We start from the raw sequence: 10318 nt of genomic DNA on the forward strand, positions 1-10318 counted from the left end.
CACACACACACACACACACACACACACACACACACACACACACACACTGTGGCTGTTTTGGCTCTTGAAAAGGCATGGGATGGGGAGGAACAGAGCTCTGCGCCATGAACCTGCACTGGATCAGGGCCACACAGCATTTTAAAAATCACTGTCAATGGCCAGGGCACACCATGAGTTTGCCATCAGGTTTGGGCTTTCAGAAACTACTCCCCCCCAGTTTTAGTCCTGAAATGCAGGAGCAGCTGTAGCCTGCCTTGTGCAGGAGAGAAGTCACTGGTTGCCCCTACATCATCTGTACTGGACTGCAAGGAAAGAGGGAGGTGGGGTGTAGTGGTTAAGTGTGTGGACTCTAATCTGGGAGAACCGGGTTTGATTCCCCACTCCTCCACTTGCACCTGGCTGGATGACCTTGGGCAAGCTGTAGTTCTGATAAGAGCTGTCCTTGAAAAAGAGCAGTTCTCAAAAGAGCTCTCTCAGCCCCACCCACCTCACAGGGTTGTCCGTTGTGGGGAGGGGAAGGGAAAGGGGTTTGTAAGCTGCTTTGAGACTCCCTTGCGTAGTGAAGGGCGGGGTATAAATCCAATCTCCTCCTCCTCCTCCTCCTCCTCCTCCTCCTCTTCTTCTACTTCTACTTTTAAAGCCATTTTTATGCCCCAGCTTGTTTTTTATAGTTTTTTTAAAAAAGAAAAATATGGACAGTTGTTGCATTTCTAAATAAAACAGGAGCTCAATGAAAGCAAACACTGGAATACATTTTGTCAGTCCATAGTGTCGCTTGGCTCCCATTTGGTTTTGTTGCTATAGGCAGGCACAACGACCCCTTGGTGTCACATGGTTTAATGTATTTTTTTGTGCGCACATGAGTTGCTTCAAACAGTTCCCTGGAGAAGTGGCCCAGATACATTTGATAAATAATAAATAAAAGCTCAAACAACTCCTGCTGGCTGCTGCCCTCACGCCACCTGATCTGCCACTCCCAGTGTTTCCCAGGGCTCCAGAGTCACTAAGAGGGGCTCTGCAACTCTTCTCCTGAGGCAGGAGTTGAAGACTGCTGGTTTAAGCCCCCCATTTCCCCCCTCCTTCCTTCTGTCCATCTTCCAGTCAATATTGCAGGCAACCTCCTGAGAAAGCTTTGTCATTTAAAAGTCGGGCCTTTGTTCTTTACCTTCCCGTGTTTGCCCAAAGGACACTTGATTCAGGGTTCAGACCAAGAAAACCTGACTGCTCCCGTGGCAACTCTCTTGGGAGAAGTTAGATAACAAGAACTAGAGAAGATGGAGACAGAAAGAAATCTTTTGTAATCCAGGTCTCTTACTCAATGGAAGGGATATAGAGACTGGACCGTAATGGTCCAATTAAAGGTGATATTCATGCCATTTTCGTCCGACTTCATCGTTTCCTTCTGATTATTTTGTAGATGGTACTGGAGGCATCAGTCCTGCCTCAGGATGGACCCAAACTGATGGAGTTTTGTTTTGTTTTGGAACAAGCCTACACAAATTGTGACCCACCAAGATAAGTGTAACCTACCAGCATAGTCAGGAGCTGCGGTGGCTCAAGTGGTTAAGACGCTGAACTGCAGGCTGCGGAAGGTCGGTAGTTCAGCAGTTCGAGACCCGAGTGTGCCGCATGACGGAGTGAGCTCCCGTCTCTAGTTCCAGCTCCTGCCAACCTAGCCGTTCGAAAGCAAGAAATTGCAAGTAGATAAATAGGTACCACTTCGGTGGGAAGGTAACAGCGTTCCGTGCCCCTTGGTGTTTAGTCATGCCGGCCACATGACCACGTAAACGTCTTTGGACAGTGCTGGCTCTTCGGCTTGGGAACAGAGATGAGCACCGCAACCCTAGAGTCGGACTCGACTGGCTTTCGAGCAAGGGAACCTTTACCTTTACCTTTTACCAGCATAGTCACTGTGGTTATGTGTTTTAAAAAAACAAACTTGGAGCTGAAGCTTTCCTCCAAATATATTTCTTGGTTCCACATCAATTATGCTTATAGTTCCTGTTTTGATCCTTTTGCTTAGAACTATGCTTAAAATTTTGATATTCATGCACAAACTGGCAATTTTGGAAGGGTAGAAATTTTTCTCAACCCCCCCTTAAGTCTGGGTACAATTATTCACCTTCTTTAGTCTAGTCCAGTTCTACTATTGCCCTCTGATGACTTAAACTAGTCACATGGGTTATCTCACCCAACGAGGGATCATTCAGTGAAAGGGTTAATGTTAAAATATCAAGTAGCTAATGTGGTTTGGCCGTGTGATAATAAGATTGTAAAGCAAATGTAAATGACTTTTCCATTTTTGAAAGAAATGTTGAAAAGCACTGAAAAAAGATACACGTAACAGCATTGTCGAAAATGTTCAGTTTCTGAATAGCTTCAGCTCTACCACAATTTTGTTTCTTCCAATATTGGCAAGTCAGCCGTTCAGGATAATGAGGATCAAGTGTGTCGAGGCTCTTAAAACAGACACAAATGTGGAGGGACCACTGCGTTCCCTAGAAGACCGGCATTATTCAAGTACAGTCTGGCTCTTGCAGACAGAAATCTACAAATATGATACATGTTGCACTAAAACGAAAGCCAAGGGAACAAATAATAATAATAAAAGAATACTTGACTTTACTAGACTTGGCAGATGAATGCCTATGGAACAAATCTCTCCTCAAAATTACAACCAGACCTCATGCAAGTCTGCTGGACAAGGTTGAACACAGAGCCTTCTTATGGAAACGAAAGCAATGTGGAGTTAACCATAGATAAGTTTTTATCACACACCATGTGTGAGCTGTCACAATCAAGCCAAAACTGTTCTTCGGTATGGAAAAAACGGGTCATGTCTAATTGGAAGGAGTTTCCACAGTTCGTTGCCTGGCCCCTTGGGAGCATCTGCTTCCTCTTCGCTGTGAAGGAAGCTTGGCTTTTTAAAAGGTCCTTTCTGAATTCAACGGAGTTACTATTTTTATCCCAGTCCCCCCCTTTGCATGCACATACATTGTCTCCTCCTCCCCTAGTTGAAAACAGTCCAGTCCGAATTAAGCCCTTTTAAAAGTTGAGCCAACTCTCCTATTTAAATCAGTGCGTCTTAATAGCTGGATTGTGTCCTTTGTCGTGTTGGAGAACGGCTGTTCCGTGAGCTTTCTGTTTCTTCTTCAAGCATTTTACAAATGGCTCCCATGTGTGCACTCAGCCTCTCTTGCCATGTATCTTTTGGTAAAGGAGCTGCGGTGGCTCAAGGGGTTAAGACGCTGAACTGCAGGCTGTGGAAGGTCGGTAGTTCAGCAGTTCGAGACCCGAGTGTGCCGCATGACGGAGTGAGCTCCCGTCTCTAGTTCCAGCTCCTGCCAACCTAGCAGTCCGAAAGCAAGAAATTGCAAGTCGATAAATAGGTACCACTTTGGTGGGAAGGTCACAGCGTTCCGTGCGCCTTGGTGTTTAGTCATGCCGGCCACATGACCACGGAAACATCTTCGGACAGCGCTGGCTCTTCGGCTTTGAAACGGAGATGAGCACCGCAACTCTAGAGTCGGACTCGACTGGCTTTCGAGCAAGGGGAACCTTTACCTATCTTTTGGTAAGCCAGTCAAGTTTTGTAAGAGCACGATGGAGAGCAGGGAGGGTGGATGCAGTTAAAAGGCTCCTTCTGAATGTATACAGTTATGTTGTGCATACCATGGAAACTTTTTTGAGCAGATGGAAATGGATATGAAAAGGGTGCAGTGACCACAAGGGCTAGACGTGAGTTACTGTGCTGAAGAACAGGGAGCAAGACTCCCTGAAGTACTTGAATCTGAGTACAATGGAAATTAAAATCATACATGAGCTCCCTCTCTCTGTCTTTTCTGCTGCCTTTACCTATCTTTTGGTAAGCCAGTCAAGATTGGTAAGAGCACGATGGAGAACAGGGAGGGTGGATGCAGTTAAAAGGCTCCTTCTGAATGTATAATTATGTTGTGCATACCATGGAAACTTTTTGGAGCAGATGGAAAAGGATATGAAAAGGGGGCAGTGCTCACACGTGAGTTACTGTGCTGAAGAACAGGGAGCAAGACTCCCTGAAGTACTTGAATCTGAGTACAATGGAAATTAAAATCATACATGAGCTCCCTCTCTCTGTCTTTTCTGCTGCAAATCAGCACATAGAAAAGAGAAAGCCTAATTAAATAGCTCGAGTAATAATATCATGTTAGGTTGTTCATACTGTAACGATGGTGGAAGACTCATTTCCAGTGAAGTATTTTACAGCTGAGACTGGTGGGGCAATCAGAGTCACGGAAGATGCTGTCATCAACCCTTACCACCAGGGGTCATTTCCTGCGGGAGCACACAGGAGCGGAGCTCCGGCAGTAAGGAGCCCAGGGGGCGGGCACATGCAACAAGCTCTGCCCCCTGCTCCCAGCAGCCCTCAGTCGGGCCACAAGGAGCAAGAAGCAGCCAGGTAAGTTGCAGAGCCCCCCCCCCGGCCCACCTTCAGGTACAAGCTCTCCCTCCTCTGTGAGGACAGATCTGCACGTTCTCCCCCCCCCCATAGCTAGCAATTCAAAACAAACCAGTGGAGCCTGAGTGGTGGGTGTTTCCTTCTAACACACTTTCGGTGATGTCAGGGGGTGTGGCATACGCAAATAAGTTATGCTAATAAGTTATGCTAATGAGCTCCTGCACCTCTTTTTCTACGAAATGACCCGTGCTTACCACAGTCTACATCTCTTGGCCGGCAGCATTAAGGTGTGAAAGAACAGAAGGATGATCGCTGTGGTGTCTGGGTGATGCAGCAATTGCTATCTTACTGGAGCCAAATGATTCGGTTGCCTTTGTTAATTACTAGAAACATGGGCTCTAAGGTGTGTTTAGAGAGTTGCTTGTTTCTTGCTGTGTGCGGATGGGGTGCAAAATGGGGTGGGTACGTTGGATGGGGGCCTCAAACACAGCTAAATGGGAAGCCAGTAGGAGCCTGGTTGAAGCCCCATGGCACCAATTTAACAATGCCCAGTCTGAAATCCATGAATCTGCCATATGCAATACACCATCAACAATACCTATCAAGGCTCTCTCCTGTAAGCCTTCTGTATTGTCAATTATAACCCAGGTTACTCAGGTTCTCTGGAGAGGTGGCATATACATTTTTTACAAAAATTGTAAACGAAGAAGAGGAGGAGGAGGAGGAGATCGGATTTATACCCCACCCTTCAGTTTGGTGTAGTGGTTAAGTGTGCGGACTCTAATCTGGGGGAACCGGGTTTGATTCCCCACTCCTCCACTTGCACCTGCTGATGTGACCTTGGGTCAGTCACAAGCTCTGGCACAGCTGTTCCTGAAAGAGCAGTTTGTGTCAGAGTTCTCTTAGCCCCACCCACCTCACAGGGTGTCTGTTGTGGGGAGGGGAAGGGAAAGGAGTTTGTAAGCCGCTCTGAGACTCCAAGTGAAGGGCGAGGTATAAATCTAATCTCTTCTTCTTCTTCTTCTTCTTCTTCTTCTTCTTCTTCTTCTTCTTCTTCTTCTTCTTCTTCTTCTTCTTCTTCTTCTTCTTCTTCTCTCGAAGTCTCAGAGCAGCTTACAAACTCCTTTATTGATTGATTGATTGATTACATTTATAGCCCACCCTCCCTGCAAGCGGGCTCAGGGCGGCTCACATTACTTGGCCAGTGTGCCAAGATTCATATATAACATATAAAACATTTAAAACCATTTAAACAATCAACAAATTTCAATCAAAGTGCATACAGTAGTTCTTAAGGCAAGATGGCGTGCCATATAATTCCAGGCTCAAAGCACTCCTCTCAGCAGTCTCCAGTTCTTCGAGGTGGTGTGGCTGAATCTCAACTGCAGCCGGCCTAGGCCACAGATATTAATCGTGGCCATTGATGGTAGTGGTGGGCGGCTCCTAGTTGAAGGCCTGGTGGAAGAGCTCCGTCTTGCAGGCCTTGCGGAATTGCACAAGACCCCGCAGGGCCCTGATCTCCTCCGGGAGCTCGTTCCACCAGTAAGGAGCCGCCACTGAAAAGGCCCTGACTCTGGTAGCCATGAGCCTGGCCTCCCTGAGGCCTGGGATAACCAGTCGGTGTTGCGCCCCTGACCATAGTGGGCTCTGGGGTATGTACGGGGAAAGGCGGTCCCTCAGGTATGTCGGACCCTGGCCATATAGGGCTTTAAAGGTAAGTACCAGCACCTTGAAGCGGATTCAGTATGCTATTGGCAGCCAGATGTGCTCCTGTTTAGGGAGACACATCAATAGCCTGGCCGCGGCATTCTGCACTAGCTGCAGCCTCCGGATTTGCGACAAGGGCAGCCCCATGTAGAGAGCGTTTCCCTTCTCCTCCCCACAACAGGCACCTTGTGAGGTAGGTGGGGCTGAGAGAGCTCTGACAGAAACTGCTGTCTTCAAGAACAGCTCTGACAGAACTATGGCTTGCCCAAGGTGATCCAGCCAGGTGCAAATGGAGGAGTGGGGAATCAAACCCGGTTCTCCCAGATTAGAGTCCGCGCACTTAACCACTACACCAAAAAAGGAACCTATCCAAAGGGGCTGTGAAGAATCTTTTTATTGTAGACATTGAGCTAGGATAGTCTGAGCCGTTGCTCTTTGCCAAGAATACTGGTTTGTTCTTTTGTTTCTTTACTCCATTCATAACCTGGCTTTCTCTCCAAAGGGAACCTAAAGCAGTGTACATTGTTCTTCTCTCTTTCATGTTATCCTCACAACAACCCTGTGAAGTAGGCTACATTGAGAGTATCTGACTGGCCCATGATTGCCTAGCAATGCTCCATGGCGGGAGGGAGATTCAAATCTGGGTTTCCTAGTCCAGTGTTCTAACTACTATGCTAAAAGTTGAAGACTCAGAGATACATTTTAGGGCCAATACGTCTTAGGGCCCCAGAGAGCACTGAGGTCAGGGTCGCAACACCGCTTGACCCTCCCTGGACCGAAAGAAGCCAGGCTGAATATCACCAGAGCCAGAGCTTTCTCAGTGGTGGCCCCATACTAGTGGAATGAGCTCCTGGAAGACATCAGGGCCCTGCGGGACCTTCTATGGTTCCACAGGGCCTGTAAAACGGAGCTCTTCCACCAGGCTTTCGATTAGGAGCTGCCACTGATGGATGTGCCCTGGAACATCTTCTGGCCTGAGACCTTGCTGGATGCTACTCCTATCCAGGGCTCTTTTTGTAGAAAAAGCCCAGCAGTAACTCATTAGCATAATAGGCCACACCCAACAGCAGAAACTCATTAGCATATTAGGCCACACCCCGACAGCACAGCTCATTACCACATTAGGCTGCACCCCCATGTTACCAGAAGTGTGGTTATCCAGCCACATCCACCTTTTGCTTCTTATTCTGTTTACCTTGTTTGTTGTCAAAACCCAGGGCTTTTTTGTAGCAGGAACTCCTTTGCATGTTAGGCCACACACCCCTAATGTAGCCAATCCTAATGAGTTTCTGCTGTTGGGTGTGGCCTATTATGCTAATGAGTTCCTGCTGGGCGTGGCCAACTTGGGAGCCAGCCAGAACTCCGTTCCTGTGCGTTCCTGCCCAAAAATAGCCCTACTCCTATCATTGGGTGTGATTTGGATTATCGCCATATCTGTTGGTTTTTATCTGTAACTGTTGCTGTTTTAAGTGGTCTTGTATTTTTAAACTGTTTTATCTCTGTATTGTTTACGTTATTTTAACCCTGTTAGCCGCCTTGAGCCAGCGTGTCCGGCAAGGCGGGATATAAATTAAAATAATAAATAAATAATAAATAAATAAATGTATTCACCCAGATGGTTTAATATAACTTTGAATCTCTTCTATAGGATCTGAAGGAGTTTCTAAACAACTGACTTGGACTTTTGAAATTTGAACCTTTTAGGAGAAAGTTAGTAGAACTAAGAATGAAACTCCTGACAGGAACTCCAGATATGCCTTTTGACCACAAAAAGCAGTAGCAATTGGAGGGGTGGTAAATATGTATCAGATCTGAGGCTCTAGTTTAAGGGGAGTTAACACCTCCATGTATTTATGCTTGGTTAAATTCTCCCCAAAAATAAACACTAACAAAGTTTGTTGTACTTTTAATGAAAACTGTTTGTATTGTTATGTAATGGTACTTTGAAAAACAATTAGGAAAAACTGTATTACGTTATATGTTATGCTGCACTGATGCTGTTGTATCAGCTATTTTTATAAGCATCTTTTTGTTTTGGTTTTTTGTCTAAAAAATAAAAATTATAAATTGGAAAAACCTTGTTAGTGGTGGAAGTAAAAAGCATTCTTATGGCAAACAGATACTAAACTGATCCTCTGAGTTGGAAAGTAAATAAAGGGACTTCGTGCCCCTGAAGGTGATCAATAAATCACTACTGGATGAACTATCATTTGTGGTATCTAGGCGATATAACAATAGTTAATAAACGGGGTGGGCTCTTTTTGGAAATTCGCAAGCTGTTTTAGGGGGATAGTTTGAAAAGTATGCAATTATTCTATGCTTAGTCTGAAGAGTTCTTTATTTTAAGGATTGGCTTCACAAAAAAGTTACAATGCAGAATGAATTATTATGATTGTGTATGACGGATCGGATAGTGTTGTTGTTTACAATAATGGCAACTGGGGGGGGGAGTCTACTTTAAAATGTATTTTTTGTATCTTCCAGTTCAGAACCCTTGTCAAAGAACACTGTTTCAAAATGTGTTGGGAACATATCTATGTCAGTGACATAGTTGCACCTGGGAAAATCTCAGTCATTTACACGTCAGGAAGGAAAGAGGGATTGTTGAAGTAATGTACCCTAAGGCTTGCCTGCTTGCTTGGTTTCTACAAGGGAAGGAAAAGCCCCTCAATACTATGCCCTCCAGTTAAACAACAGAGCTCAGCCTGACACAGAAAGTGCAGGGTCATATTTCCCAAATCCATCCTACATTTCTGGTCTGAGTCACAGCCGCCTTTAGCAATTGCAATCTGGAGGAGGAGGAGGAGGAGGAGGAGAAGATTGGATTTATACCCCACCCTTCACTTGGAGTCTCAGAGCGGCTTACAATCTCCTTTGCCTTCCCCTCCCCACAACAAACACCTGTGAAGTAGGTGAGGCCGAGAGAGCTCTCTCAAGAACTGCCCTTGAGAGAACAGCTCTGAAAGAACTTATGACTGACCCAAGGTCACACCAGCAGCTGCAGGTGGAGGAGTGGAGAATCAAACCTGGTTCTCCCAGATTAGAGCTCGCACTCCTAACCACTACACCAAACTGCCTCTCTGTTTAATCCCCTTTCTCTTCACTAAGCAAAAATTGTTGAATTAAGGTTCAGGTAATCCTGGGGAACATTAGGGGGAGGGACATGTGGTTTACTAAAGTAAGGGAAAGGGGGCCATATTTTTTGAGGGGTTGTATTTTTTTATATATGTGTGCGTGCACCTGGAAGTCATGGTGACCTCTGGTGACTGACCCCTACTGGAGGCCTGGAGAATATTCAGGGAGATGGCTGAATAAAGCCTGCCCCTGCCTCCCACCTCTGGCATTCCAAGGAGGTCTCCCATCCAAGGACTTGCCAGAGTTGATCCTGCGTAGCTTTCAAGATCTGACAAGATCGGGCTCGCCTGGGCTGTCCAGGTCAGGGCAGGGGGCCATAATTCTTGGCTACAAAAGGGAATGGTTGGGGGGGGGGATGCTGCCATGGAGACAGCTTCCATCTATGGAGCACCGTGCCTTTAAGCAGAGCAATTTTTTTACTGCATTCACAGAAATCCAAGAGAGAACCTTCTGTGTGGTGGTTCTTTTCTAGCAAGTAGATCCAGAACTCTCAGGTCTCTCTGGAAGACATGCCCCCTCCCTTGGCAGTAGGACTGCTAATCCTCATATGATTTTACATGGATACAGGCAGTGGTCACTCAACAGCAGGGGTCATTTTGTAGAAAAAGAGGTGCAGGCGCTCATTAGCATAACTCATTAGCATACCTTATTTGCATATGCCACACCCCCTGACATCACTGGAAGCGTGTCAGAAGGCAACACCCACCGCTCAGACTTCACTGGACTGTTTTGGATTGCTAGCTATGGGGGGGGGGAACGTGCAGATCTGTCCTCACAGAGGAGGGAGAGCTTATACCTGAATAAACCTTGGTCTTAAAGGCGCCACTGGACTGTTTTGGATTGCTAGTTATGGGGGGAGGGGATGCACAGATCTGCCGTCACAGAGGAGGGAGAGCTTGTACCTGAAGGCGGGCCGGAGTGAGGGGGGAAGTCTCTGCAACATACCTGGCTGCTTCTTACTCCTCATGGCCCAACTGAGGGCTGCTGGGAGCAGGGGGCAGGGCTTGTTGTATGTGCCCGCCCCCTGGGCTCCTTACT

This window comes from Gekko japonicus, unplaced genomic scaffold (assembly GCF_001447785.1).
Source record: "Gekko japonicus isolate JY-2015 unplaced genomic scaffold, Gekko_japonicus_V1.1 scaffold2639, whole genome shotgun sequence".
In the NCBI taxonomy this organism is placed as follows: domain Eukaryota; kingdom Metazoa; phylum Chordata; class Lepidosauria; order Squamata; family Gekkonidae; genus Gekko; species Gekko japonicus.